Here is a 14,459-nt window from a genome sequence, read left to right as displayed (position 1 = left end):
AATGGCACATATTTAAGGCATGCACTGCATTGCATATCCAGGCAAGCGTTATAACGAAGGTTCCTGTAACAAACCGGAGGAAGGACCATTTGGGAGAGGGTTATAGTAGGCAGGTAAAAAGGAGTGTTGTGCCTTTAAATACACTATGTCCTGTGTGGTATGTCATTTGGAAGCTTATGCAGCGTGAATTCCAATTGTGCCATTTGGACTTTTGCTGGCAGGGGGGGGAAGCCACACTTCGGACAGGCTGTTCAACAAAGCTCAGCTTGCCCCCTTAACTGAGAAAGAACCGGAGCCTGGACTACAGTTTGGTGACACGTTACCAGCACGAAGCCTGCCTCGTGGCCAAAGCACCTAACTGTGGTCTGGGACTCAGTGGTGGCTAAAGCACCTAACTGTTCTCTGGGAGTTAGATGTGGCTGTCTTTGTCCAGTAGAGCCCGTATCTGCAACAACCAGTATTGCAAGTCGCAGCTACAGCATTTTGTTAATGTGCGCGTATTAACGGTTATGTAAAAGAGTTTTAAAGCAGTGTTAATTTCGGAATTTGTGCAACCAGTTACAGTGCGGAGAACACACGGGCCTCTCCGCTGCCTGAAATAAAGTAAAAACACAGTCAGGAGAGGGAACCTGGCGTACACAACATGCGTCGGGCCTCTGCACCACAACAGATGAAACAATTGTTCTATTTATATCAATATTAAAAGAAATCCAAGCGATTCCTACCTTAGTTGTCAAAGCAACTCAAAAAAGTATTGTGAACAGTATGCCCCTGCACTTGTAGATGAGGGAAGCCTGTCGCAACCTTCCAAGAAAGCTCATAGGCTCACAACTCTGTGCTGCAGCGCCGGAGATAGCCCCCTCACCCCCAGCGCTCAGTGCCCAGGAAGAGTCTACGTAGAAAATGCGCGCCTGAGCATTTATAGTTTAAGCGTGCAGGGGGGGGCAGGATAATGATGGACGGCACGGAGAGGTTACTCAGAAGCTGGGCTTGCAGTATGGAGTGCGCGCTGATACAGAGCTGGGCTTGCAGGGCAGGAAAGGGTAGAAGAGGAAAAGGAGTTCTCCCGAACAAAAGATAAGGCCATAAAGTGAAGGGAAACTGTACTTGGCCAGGGCTCTACAGCCTGCATCGACAGTGACCTATCGCCTGCACGATCCAGCTAGGAAGCAGCAAAGAGTCTACCTATGTGAAGCAGCAGGCGGGACATTTTTAGTTTTTTTTCTTATTACAGGCTGTCTTGCAGACAGAGCATTCGCAGTGAAGCTCGAACTATAAATGTCGGCAGGAACACCTCCGCCAGCAGCCCTACCACGTGTAATGACTTTGAAGGAAGCTAATATGTCTGAAAGATCATAGTCCCAGTACTATTCAAAGAGGGCAGAGTCTCAGAACAGTCAATAGGGAATTCAGAATTGCTACCATAATATAAGCTCTTAAAATGGTCAAACCAATCCTGAGGAGAAACAGTTATTAGGTTTTTCAGCAGAATTGTCAGCCCTGGAAACAAGGGACCAAAATGTATTAGAATCCTTATATAATGCTGCTTCCCCAAGGTCGTGTCACCTTTGGGCTTTCCACGCCCTTTTGGTTTTAGTCAAACACTGTTTATAAGCCAACCTCGTGGTACGGGTTAGCCGAACATCCTTGGCCTTAATGGCCTGCACTAATGCACATTTGAGCCGTCGGCACTCTCCAATATAGCAGGAACCTGGCTTGTTTCCTAATTTTCCAGTTTTAGTAACAGGGATAGTAAAGTATGCTTTTTGCACTTTACAAGTAGCTGAAGGGCTTCGGTCTGGATTCGTTGCAGTTTGCTAAGCAAATGACAAGATGCGGTTACAGTAGTCTAGCAGAGACAAAATCGGGGCAGACATTAAGTTGGAATGCTTGTCAGCCGGCAGAAAATGGAGCATCTTCCTTAAGGTGCACAGAGAAAAACAGTATGCAGATAAGCATTAATAAGTACTGTTGAAAAGGAATCTTGATCAAAAGTGACCCTAGCACCTTGGCTTTTGTAGCTGAGCTGCGGCACCAGAGGATCCCAGATCAAAAGGGCACAGTGCACTGTCCAAAGGCAGGAGTTTGTCTTACGAGCAAGTTGCAGAAGGGTCAGATGGGCCTTCAAACAAGATGTCGGTTTCAGGGCTACATAAGTCTGATAATGATCTGAGTTTGAGTGTAACAAAGAGCTATAAGCACAAATAGAGGATGGACATGGATGTTGAAAAGCACTGGCAATGATGAGGGACTTCACTTGAATGGAAGGAAGCCTTTTCAGAAGAAAAAAGGGATAAAAGAAAACTTTAGCGCAATTGGGTAAAATGATTAAATCCAGGCAAGAACTGTACCTTGAATCCCAATCTCGGCCATACATTACATCAAAGTGACAAGGTCCACTGTATCAAATGCAGCAGAGACTTCTAATATGAAGAAAACGCAGCATCTCCCTTGTCCCAAATCAGACATATTTATCCCATTGCCTGAAGTATATTTTCAGTCCACAATTCGGATGCCAAACCTATCACCGATGGTCCAAAATGTTGGACTCTTTCACAAAACCTTGGATGCTGGGCCAATGCAGCTTTTTATGGGCCTTACTAAGGAATGGCAGTAGTGTGATAGGATGACAGTTGGTAAGGTCATCTGGGTTCAAATTTACGTTTTCAAAAGGGGAAAAAAAAACCTACTTTCCAATTATCCAGTACAGTGCCTATAGTTTGGCTGAAATTAAACAACTTTGTGAATTGGCTGTTTAGGCTAGTAGTCACTAGCATAACACCTTGGCAGGAAACCAGAGGAGACACAGTCTGATCTTTGATGATAAGCTCAACTTTTTTGTGTATTAGCTGAAAGTTATTTCAAGCTGGACACTACCAGACCTCAAACCAAGACTGATATCATAGGTAAATAAAAGTTATTGAGTACCCAGAAGTTAGGGAAAGGATCATTACCATGAAAGCGGATATCCTGGCCACAGCAACATTGTAGAAATTCAAGCATGTTTCAATGCACAAGTTAGCAGTAGCAGAAATAGTATCAAGGAAACAGTTTAGGGGACCATAGATACGTAAAGTAATTTTTAATACAAATAGTAGCTGGTGCTAAAGATGCTTGTATGGTAAATCATGGAATTTTACTGTTGGGAGTGGAGTCTAACAGGATAGATCTTTTTGCTCGCTCATCCTTGCAAACTTTGCCACACCAGTCCATGTGTGTCTAGCCTATTTTTGCATAAGATCTTAGAGCCTAGAGGAATTCTTCTGGCATGGACTGACTTCTATGATTCCTGCAAGTGCATTTAAATAAGTGGTAGGAAAATCCACTTGTGGTTATCCACGGATGAAGCGTGTCTCACTGATGCTTAGATGGGTAACTAAAGTTAAGTGGTGTATGAGAAATCACCTGAAGGGCATGCACAAGAAATCCACATCTAACTCGCACATGGAGACACTAGGTGGAGATGGGGAATTGGCAAGATAGATGCTCTCTACTGAATTACATATATCCAAATCAAATAAACATACTTTTTAAACTCATGGTGATCTGACAGATTTATCTTTGAAGGTTCAAAAACTGCTTACCATTGCAAGATGTTTTAAAGGGTACTGGTTTATTAAATTGGCACAGAAGAGTTTGACTATGGCACGGACTCACAGCTGTAGCACTTATATACTCCCCCGCTGCCCTGCACCTGCTTAGTGTGTCTGTGAGAGACTGCTGCACTGACCAACAACCAACATAATGATGGCCGCCACTCCTAGTCTGCTTGCAACGCATCTGGCGATATGGCTCAATAACGGTCAACAGGCCAAAATTAAGCCTTGCAAAAATATTAAACAAAATGCAAAGTCACCAGAGAAACGAGGCAGTGAGCTTTTTGAGCGCAGTTATGTTTGGTATTGTGTTTTGTGGTGTGCGGCAGAACCGCTACCGTTTTCTGCTTTGATTTTAGCAGTGGGATTCTTATTTCTTCAGTGGCAATGAGGTCCCAGCAAATAACATACAGATAGTATTCAATCAAATTAAGTTTGTGTATATTTTTTGTTACTGTTGGTTATAAACTGACGATATGACTACAAGCCAATTATATTGGTTAATAAATATTAAGAAATGAAACCGTGACATTTACTCTTGATCTTTGGGCAGCAGCTAGTATCTGGTTATTATCTTTGTGTTGTACTCATATTTACCACCAGGGCAGGCTTTAGTGCTGGTGGCGACCGGTGCGACAATCACTTTTGGCACCCCATAAACCCCAGGACTGTTTCCTCGGATTGTCTCACAACCACCGGGCAAAAGTGCACCTCATCTCTCCAATCATAAGATATTGCTAAACACAGCATCCTCCCTGAAGACAGCGTCCCCTCCACAGGTCAGCGCCCTGTGCGGCCAAACCGGTCGTACTGCCCTAAAGCCGGCCCTGATATGTCAGTGATGTATAAATTGGATCCTAAGTGACGGTGAGCAGTGTGCTATGCCCTAACTTTCTTTATGTACTCGAGGCAGTCTCTCACTGCTCGTGCAAGGCCCTTACTTCTGCAAAATTGCATTGTTCATTCAGCGATAAGGTTGCTGCTTTTGGGAATAAGACGCTATCAAAGTTCAAAGTGTGTTGTTCAGTTCACCACCAATAAAGGCAATGGATTAAACCTTCTGCTGTTATCCCATCCGATCTCCTCTTACTGGAACCACACATTTCAATAATGAGGACTGATGACTCGTATTTGCAGGCATATGTTATCAGCACACTTGACAGTAAAACACCCATTGAGACCTAAACGTTCCCAATAAAACCCTTTTGTTAATGACATTCAACTAAAGTTTATTGCAGTGAGTCAGTATCACTGTGACATTAAAGAAACTTTGTGAGCATACTTGTGCAACAGAATTTATTCGTGGAATGGCTAAATTATACATTGTAAATCATAAGTGAGAATTCATTTTTTACTTATTTTTTTTTTTATTGTGCACTACATGCAGAGAATGGCATTTAGCGCAGAATTGTCATAGGACTAGGAATACCTGGGGAAAGTTAGTTGAGGGGAAAGTTAGTTGAGGAGAAAGGAGAGTTCTTAACAAGATGCTGAAGTGCACGGTTTCTTGCGGTCAGGGCCGGCTTTAGCGCTGGTGGTGCCCGGTGCGACTATCACTTTTTACGCCCCCATGTCCCCTGACCGCCTCCTTGGATTCTCTCACTACCACCTGAAAAAGTTCCCCGCATCTCTCATATCACAGAATGTTGCTAAACACAGCACCCCCCTTGAGGTCACAGCGCCCCACTCCACAAGTCAGCGCCCAGTGCGGCCGCACTGTGACTGACACTGCCCTAAAGCCGGCCCTCTTTACCACTGATGTTCCAGGCGTTCAGGTATTGAGGGCCGTATGTACTAAAGCATTTTCCCAAAGAAACAGAATTGGTAAAAGACTATGATACATCTAGCCCTTATTTTTTAAAACGTGTTATAGAGCATCTATACCTTCGAACTACTCTTTATAGAACACTGGGGATGGAGCACATTAGATAAACCGAAAGAAATAAACATCCAAATCGACCAACAATCATAAAGCAACATTTCCTACTAATACCGGAGCTTGACGTGTTTCTTATTTCAGCCATGATCATTTTTAATATATTGCATATTTTCAACATATGAATTAACTTCATTCTCTGGACACAAAACTGGACAACAATTTACAGTCAGTATCTTCCCATCAGCCAAGTACCACTCATATACTGATCTTATAATTATTCATGTCATTACACTAAATCATAAAGTAAATATAAAATATCTCAAACAGAGAATCACGTCTGATAGGGTATATTGTCCTCAAACATATTCAGTGTTTTAATGCCCACTCGAGGTGCTGTTGGCCAAAGGTAGAATTAACAATCCATTAATCAGTAGTGCCCATTTGCACCCCTGCTTCATCTGGATGCTGCACGTTTAAACTTCCAGCAAAAGAGAATTAAATTACTCAAGTCTTAAAATGGGCTTGGACCCTTTCAGAGAAATTATCCGAATGTGTGCAATAAAAGTGGAACAATTAATTGCTATTTTTGGGTTGTTTCATTTTTACGCCACTGTATGGCTGTGAAGAAGTCACCATTAAAACGGTATTAGTTGTAGTTATCACAGTTGTGTGCTCTGCAAAAAAACGAAAACAAATGCTTACAAAGGACTATTTAGAGATACTTATGAGTGCTTTGTTAATGACGTCTCACCGGGACTCGCTAGAAATCAGCAGGAAAATGTATTTAACTATTGAAAAAAAGGGGGTATGGATTCAATGCTGGTCAGTTCTGTGGACTATAAAAAGTCGACAACCAACAAGCATTAGATTTCCACTTACTCAGCCTGTGGGGAGTCTATGCTTGCTCAATTCACTTGCAGACTCAGTTTCATAGACTACAGATGTCTCTTTCTGGGTCCTCTGTGCAGAGTAGGGAGGACGAAGTGTTTGTGTCCTTCGCACTACCTCTGCAGCAAGGACGATGGGAGCATCTAGTCCTCACTCTGTAGTTAAAGACAAGACCGATTAAACCCCATAATGTATGCTGAATAATGCATTGGTAATACTACCTGTTGCCAAGGGCACCGCCATTAGGGAAAAAAAGACTGGATATATTTGATAAGGTATATTATTTTATGATGAAATGCCCTATCAAATGTGAGCCTCATTTTTAAAGTTTTTTTTATATTTACTTTGTTCTTGATTGGAATGTTACAAATAACTGTAAAGCACAACAGTATATGTGTGGCATCTGGGTGATGGGAAAAAAGCTTGCAAAATACTGACCTGGAATGGTTACTCAGTTTTGTGTACAGAGAATTAAGGTAACTGAATGTGTTTAAAGTAAGAAACCAATTCAAAATTATTATTTCTGACGCAAAAAAGGAAGTTCAAAAGCTAGTGTTCATAAGAAAGATTGCTTTATGATTGATGGTCAATTAGAGATGTACTTATTTCAGTTGGTTCCACGATAAAAGTCATGCAAGATACTGAAAATATATATTTTGTTCTAAAAGTGCCATTCTGCAAAACATTTCCTGAAATTTCACAAAACAATTACGTACACGCCATATGCATTCGTTTTCCCTCTCCTAAATGTTATAGGGAAGATCGAAGATCAACGTTACAAACAGCTATGGCTTACAGATAAGTGCCCACCAGATTCAGGAGTAAAAAAAAGCTAATTTTGTGATGAAATACATTACAGCCAATTAATGTAAATTCATTTCCCAGTTTTTTTCTTAATGTACCTATGAAGGAAAGAGACATCCCTGCCAAGCCGAGCAATACTTTCACGAATATGACAAAATACCCCATTCAAGAGGGAGACTCCGGATTTTTAAAGCCTAAAATGATTTAATTTAATTTAGGATTTTCCTTCTTAAAATTGCTTCCTCATCATTGGAAGTTAACGGGGAAAATAAAGTTTACAGATTCTTTTTTTTTCAAAATCTTTCTTTCATATTTTAAAAATGTTGTTAGGTATGCCACCACAGAGAACGTGACTTGCACTTTCGCTTTTCGTTTTAAGTATTAGATAGAATAGCTCAGCATGCCAAAGACAAGAAAGCCCGGACTGGCTAAAGTGCAGCCAGGTCATACAGTAGGCAGTTTGTGACACAATACCCTTTTCTTCTGAAAACATAGAAAATTGCTTTAATGGTTTTCCCTTTACCTGCTCCAACTGCAGATAGCCCCCTTAAGCACAAGGCAAGCTCCTTCCTACCTGCTACGTATCGTGTCTTCTCTTCTCGTGCCAGACTTACCCCTCTTCAGATCGGTCAGCACCACCCCTCCACTGGAGCGTGAAATCTGTACTCGTTATTACTACTGTAAGAGGAGGCTATTGTCCCAAGTGCGGTGATCAGGGCCACACCTAGGAGAGCGCACGTGCACTAGTAAGAGACTGTTTCGCCGCAGTACACTGTATTGTGAGACTCAACGTGCATCGGCTTATACGCACCTCTGTTTGCTGTCAGGTGTACAGGTCGGCTGAGGAGAAAGCAGCGGTGGCGTCAGTGAGCTTTTATTTTGTTGCGTTAGATTGGAGGAGTACCTTCATAGGGCGTCCATGCTCCGAGGTAATATACTAACAGTAAGGAAGGACAACTAGCCGGCATGCGAAACCATGGGCAACTAGAGACAGTGATGTAGGACTATGGCTCAGGGTTATGAAGACAGAAGAAGGACAGTGAGTAGTCCTGATTAATGCTGGGTGACGTAAGCATTCAGCGGATCCAGATTCCCAGGCATTCAGTAGAAGGCTGCTAAAAAGAAACTGGTTTGGTTATAATAAGCCTGGCTGCTCATGAAGCGAGGACGTGCCCTTCTTTAAACCTCACATAATGCTTCAATTGCATGCAAAAAGTGGTGATCTACGCAAAATAACGCCTTCATTTTATGTCGTGTAATTTTGATAGTTTACCTCAGATACAACAGGAGGGCTATTGGAAGGAACGTATTAAAAATCCCTTCTCGCGCATTTGAGGTTGTTACAGCATCTGGGATATTGCATTGCAGATGGGGTTTTGACGTTTTAAAACCAAAGACAAATAAAGATTAACCAACTCATGAAACAGATATATTTATTACATTTAAAATCACGGTATTCACCATCTAGAAATATTACTTAACACGTCACTGAGCGTAGGTTTCTTTGTCTGTTCGAAGCCATCTGTGGGGGCGTGGCCAATATATCTAGCAAGCCGAAAGGCATATGATCTATTCTGATTCTGTGACAGCGAACCTGAGGCCTCACATTGTGGATTCTCTTCTTTACTCTTATTCATTATCCTTAGACTCTTACGCCCTTGTCACAGCCATTAAACTTGGTGATTATTATGTTAAGTTTGCCACCATGTCCCACAGGATGCACGCAGTGTGTCACTAATGGCCCCTAAATTTGTCAGGGAAAATGCTCACAATATATCACTAACCCGTTGACTGACTCTTTACTGTGATCATGGTTTTTTTATGGTTTTCTTCCTGATCAATGTTTAAAAAAAAAAAAATAATTTTTTTTAATAACAATATTTTTTAAATACATATGCTCATTTAATGTTCAGAATCAGTATTTTATGATGGTTTGCCATCCTTTTATGATTTTTAAAGAATCAATAAAAGTATTTTTTGACTTTGACTTTGACTTGACAGTAATCTGCCATTATTTTCTCGAGCTTCCCAAGATGTCTCAAAGCATTCCCAAAATATGTCATAAATGGTGCATCTCTGTGTTTCGACTCGCTAGTATTCACCCAGGAATAGGCGTACTATGTCATGTAACCCAGGGTTCTCCAAATACAGTGATCAAACACATATATAAAAATGTACATACAGTCACACCGATATATTCACATGCAAATGTTCACTCTCAATTGAGAGTGAGTTGCTTAATGTAAATCATTTAGGTAAAATTGGAAATTAAATAGCCTGCAAGCTAATCTGGCTCCAGCTATTGTTCCACTGAATGGTAGGCTGTGGCCTCAGAAAGATTTAACTGTTGACATTTGAACCTATAGACTACACTTAGTTTTCGTCTACAAAATAATTAATCTGTTCAGCTATCTTATTGTAATCCAATCCAAAGATTTACATGATTGCTTCCTACTTTCATTTCCTTTGGCTGCACACTCTCAAAGTGTCATATATTAAAATACCACTGTCATATAATATTATTTACTAAACAGCTCTGAATGAGTTAACCTCTAAGGCAGAAAGAGCACATAATTCACACAGCAGAGACACACATCATGGCCTAGAAAGAATATGTTAAAACAGATAAAATTGAATCTAAGAAAATCTTGAACAAAAAGATATGTACACCCATTTAAAAACTTGTCATGTGAAGGCATGGTGATTGAAACAGTGATGTGATTCTGTTAGGCATATGTTAAATTAAACCTTTCATTTCTCAACATCCTGAGGTCAGAGCAAAAGCAACACAAACATCATAGGCCATCAAGCGCTTAGAAGCAAACAGACAGTGTGCTTAAAAAAGCTTCACAGTCATTGAAGTAAATGTTGTGTTTCTACTGTGCCATCGGGTCACAGAGGCCAGTAGTTTAAAATGCTTGTGAAGAGGAGACAGGGAGAGAGTGTGGGGTTTTTTAGGCAGCTCACAAAGCATAAAGATAGTGCCGCTATATATCCCTGTAGAGAGTTGTCAGACAGGACTTTTTGAATGGACAGGTGACTGTAATGACAAACAACAGAAATGAATATGGTGGGTAGCTTACCACGGGGAGGCCAAAACAACCCTTAGCTTGGTTCCAGTCCTCTGTGCACCACATAGCTGGTTCCCAGCACACCGCTAGAATCAGCCTCCTGTTTTATATCTTCCCAACATCAGTACAGACTCACATGCAGGGAACAAGTCGGGGGTACACGCGGGTGGATGGCGTCCACCCACTATTTTCACAGGGTGGACGCCATCCACCCTGCCAAGAAGTTGGGCCCCAGTGAAAAATATGCTGAATTCGTCCTGGTGTAATTTGCAACACCGGGACACTTTCAGCAGCGCCTGCACATTGTCTGCTTTCGATCCGATCTGCAATAACGTGCAGGCAAGAGGGTGCTTTCTTAGTTCAGACTCTAGCTTGGCCCATAACAAAGGCCGCATCTGAGGGGTAATCAGGCTTCCCTTTGTTGGAGTCTCCTGGCTGGGAGCAGTCATGAGCCTCACACCTAGATACAAATGCAGCAGAGGGGAAACAAAGAGGCTCACTCCTTGTTAGCACTACACACCTACTTAAGAGAGGCAGCTTTTCACTTTGTTCAGCCTCAGTTTACAACATATGCATTCACTGTAAGAATGACAGATGTGTTGGTCTTTTCCTGTATTTACAGAAAAGAAATGTAATTTATATAGTGCTTAATAGCCCTGAAGAGGTGTAATAATGTAAAAGTACCACTATTTTTTCTCTTAAAGCACTATGGGTAGAGGAAGTTTAGGAGAACAAGGCAACATTGTTTTATGAATAGGTTACAAAAGTGTGAATTTCCTGTCTAAATCAGGAAGGTTTCCCTATATACTTGAAATATGCTCCAATGTACTCATGATAGACATGTTAAACGTATATGGGAGGGCTTAAGATCTGATGTCACTTCTTATGATGCCACTTCCTGTGATGTCACATGCCGTGATGTCACGTGCCGCGATGTCACACGTCGTGATGTCACGTGCATTCTGATTGACTAGGTTAGTAGCCCTTCTTCGTTTTTTAGGTCTTACCTAGCGACGCAGCGCATGCGCTGATCGCCTTGGCGAGATCTATTGTCGTCGGTTTTTCAGCGGAAGGGGGACAGGAGATGTGCACGCGTACGGACAGAAAATGTGCACGCGTGCACATCTCCTGTCCCTCCCTGTCTCCTGCTCACTGTGCCTGCGCGGACAGGAGATGTGCACGCGGAGACAGCTTGTTTTATGGGCTGAAGCTGTCCAGACAGCTTGGGCTCAATTGCTTTCTATCGACCATTCAAGCATATCTGCATCAGGGCTGTTTGTCACAAGAAACAACAGAGACACAGAGGTCAGGGCGCGTCAAAAGCAAGACAGTAAATAAAGAAAAACATTTTAGAATAATTAAAGTGATGTATATACATGTTATAGCAGGCATGATTCAGTGTAGCAATCTCACTCTTTATTGCACAGCGTACAAACCAAGCGCATTTGTGCTTTAAATAGCCAACGTCACGCCGGGCCTCTTTCTAATCTTTCACTTTCAGTTATGTGTGTGTGCCCACTGAAGCGCACCTACAGGCACGAGTGATAAGATTTTAAGCAAAGACGTAACCCTTAATAGTAGGAATGTTTTCTTTGACATTTAATGAAGCATATGGTTCGAGGGCTGAAGAGGGCGGACCCTCCCGAGGGTTCATCTCACAATTTTTACTTTTTTCTTTAAAGGGAATCAATCCTTTCTTTGAATCTGTCGCTTTTAATGTGTATCCGTCGCAAGCAAAGTATAAATCGCGGCGTGTTGCATCACTTCCTCCGCTTTTTCAACTAGGATAGCCCAGCCGGTTCATGCGCCTCTCCGCTGCTGCAAAGACCCATGTACAGCCAGCAAGGCAGGGAGCTGAATGCCAACATGCTTCTATCATATCTTCATTCTCCTTGGGATAAGAACACCAGCGCCACTGGAACGGGTAATAGTAGCATCAGCAAGGCTGTGGTGTCGTTGTGTTTTCACACTTGCTCACAAGAGGCTTTTGCGTGCAGATATGAACACGCTGGCGTTTTTTCACATCTGTTAAAGTCTGTAAGACCTCTGCATTCACCACACTTTCTGATGTGCAAGGAGTGCCCCGTCATGAACCCCATGGACACAACTGGATGTTTACAAACGGTGCGTGTGTGGGTACGCTCCATTGCGATCTTGTTTCCGTGTGCAGATAAGAACACGTTTGTGCTTTGAGACTTGTGTCAAGTGAGTGTTAACATAAACAGTTTTGGTTTTAACACTCATAGACGTGTGCCTGCTATGGAGACATAAATATGTCAGTGTTTCTTTTCACACTTGTTCACGTGATTCACGTACCATAGGCACCTGTCAGCATTGTAGCACTTGTATAGCCCCTCTTTCATATGGCACCTGTCAACATCGTAGCACTTGTATAGCGCATCGTTCCCCTGACAAGGCAGCAAGGTGCTTCTGTGGGATTGAGAAACTCTAGGAGCTGCTCTGACAATTGGACACTTTATTTATTACTTTGCACAATAATAACACCACCAGTCATCCCCGCCCTGCTCCGCCCCCTCTTCCTGTCCTTCCCACACCCCCACCTCCCTTCCCTCCCGCCTCCTCTTCTCTCCGGTGCCAGCTCTCGCAGCAGGCGCTTTCCTCTCCGTGGTGTACAGTAAGTGTAACTATATAGCGCTTCCTCATCCTAACGAGGCTCTGAAGCGCTTTACGGAGTGTAGCCGCCTCTTCCTCCCCCCATCTGCTGCTCTAGTCTCTTCCTCCTCTCGGGGTCTTTCCTCTCCATTTTTCAACACCCCCCTACCATCCGCTGCCTCTCCATAGTCTCTCCCCTTTCTCCCCTACAACACCAGAGTCCTCTGACCCCTTCCCCACCTCTACGTCCCATTCCCCCCGCATCCGGTGTCCCGTCCTCTCCCTCCCAGCCATCTCCCTCGGGGGTCTGCTGAGTGCCCCCTTCCTCTCTTAAACTGCCAGAAAGCGCACTAAAACCCTCTGGGTGGCGCTATACAGGTATATCAGGGCATACAGTGGATCAATCATGCCAGGGGCTTAACGCATGGCCCAGCCGCACAGTTGGTCCTCTCCCTACAAGGGGGTCACACGTTTAGCCCTAGATCAATGAGACATGGAGTGGGGGTGCACCACTTTCTGCAGGGGCTGGCATCGTTTTGGTTACTTCACTGGACCCGGTGCTTACTCTTGGGTCCCCGAGTACGTCTCGTTCACATCTACAAACTCAGGAAGCATGTTAGCGACATGGAAGGGATGGCAGGGCACGGAGCTTCACGAAGGGAATTTTTTTTTTACATTTTCAATGCCAATAGCTCAAAACAATGTAATTGCGATACCTATTGCATTGCAAATGCTTGTTGGGACTTGTGCCCTGGTCACATGCATCCCTACCTCACTTTTCTCCTCTGACTGTAACTTTGCCTTTGGTAAACTGAAAGGCACTAAATCAACAATCTAGTGCGTGCAGCATTCGGCATGGCAAAAATAGTGAAAGTGGCAGCACGGGCATTCTGTTTACTAGAAAACAGTGAGAACCGACGTACAGCGTGAAGGGACGATTGTTTACATGACAAGCTTGAAAAAGTTGAAGTGCCACCGTATTCACGATGTTGGAAAGAACATGCAGGGCTTCTACGTACGGCGCCCAACCTGACTTGATGTTTTTGTCTCTCTTCACCACTGTGGCGCTACCTCTCTTAGTACAAAACAAGGGCTGAAAATAAGTAAGTCCTAGTAATGATGTCACTCGGTCAAATATAGTACGTACACACATGGTCAGTGACTGGCTACCGCCCTCCCCCTATGACCACACCACCCCCGGACACAGCACCCAGACGTGGTATCTTTGGAAGGCGGGAGGTCGCGAGACCCCCCGGCCGTATTTATTAAGTACAAAACAATAAATTTCAAATTTGCATGATAAACGGTTATACAAAAATTCAGCAGGACATTAGATACATTATTGTCAACAGGTGTGAGTGTCTATCCTTAACAAAGACTCTAATACAGATTGTTTCCTAACCGAGTCTAACATCCTCCTCTGCATTTTTGTATACTAACATTTCTGGGCCATATGGCAAGGTCGCTAACCGGTGTCAGGTCCTACTAGCTGCGCCTCCCCTACAGGTGTGCGCATGCGCAGCCGGGCCCGGTAATTACCCGGTCCACGCCGTGAACTTCATTTACCCACTAAAGGAGGGCCCTTACTCTGCGCCATCCGGTGACGTC

General features: G+C 43.3%; 1 protein-coding gene across 4 annotated transcripts in view; it reads right to left on the bottom strand.

Annotated features, from left to right (window-relative positions):
* Positions 1 to 14,459, bottom strand: part of DPP3 (dipeptidyl peptidase 3) — a 533,904-nt gene that overhangs the window by 470,946 nt on the left and 48,499 nt on the right. Inside the window, exons 1-2 of one of the 4 annotated variants that reach the window (XM_085625442.1) lie at positions 7,979 to 8,119; positions 7,782 to 7,891 (exon numbers count right to left, since the gene is read on the bottom strand). The exons of 2 other annotated variants lie outside the window; for them this stretch is intronic. The gene's annotated coding sequence lies outside the window, so the exon portion shown is untranslated. Of the gene's footprint in view, positions 1 to 7,781; positions 7,892 to 7,978; positions 8,176 to 14,459 lie in introns of those variants that run through there. One more of the 4 variants, XM_085625441.1, reaches the window with a different exon arrangement.

Source organism: Triturus cristatus, chromosome 9 (assembly GCF_964204655.1).
Source record: "Triturus cristatus chromosome 9, aTriCri1.1, whole genome shotgun sequence".
NCBI lineage: Eukaryota > Metazoa > Chordata > Amphibia > Caudata > Salamandridae > Triturus > Triturus cristatus.
Note: the sequence above shows the minus strand (reverse complement) of the source record. Positions and strands in the feature narration are given on the sequence as shown.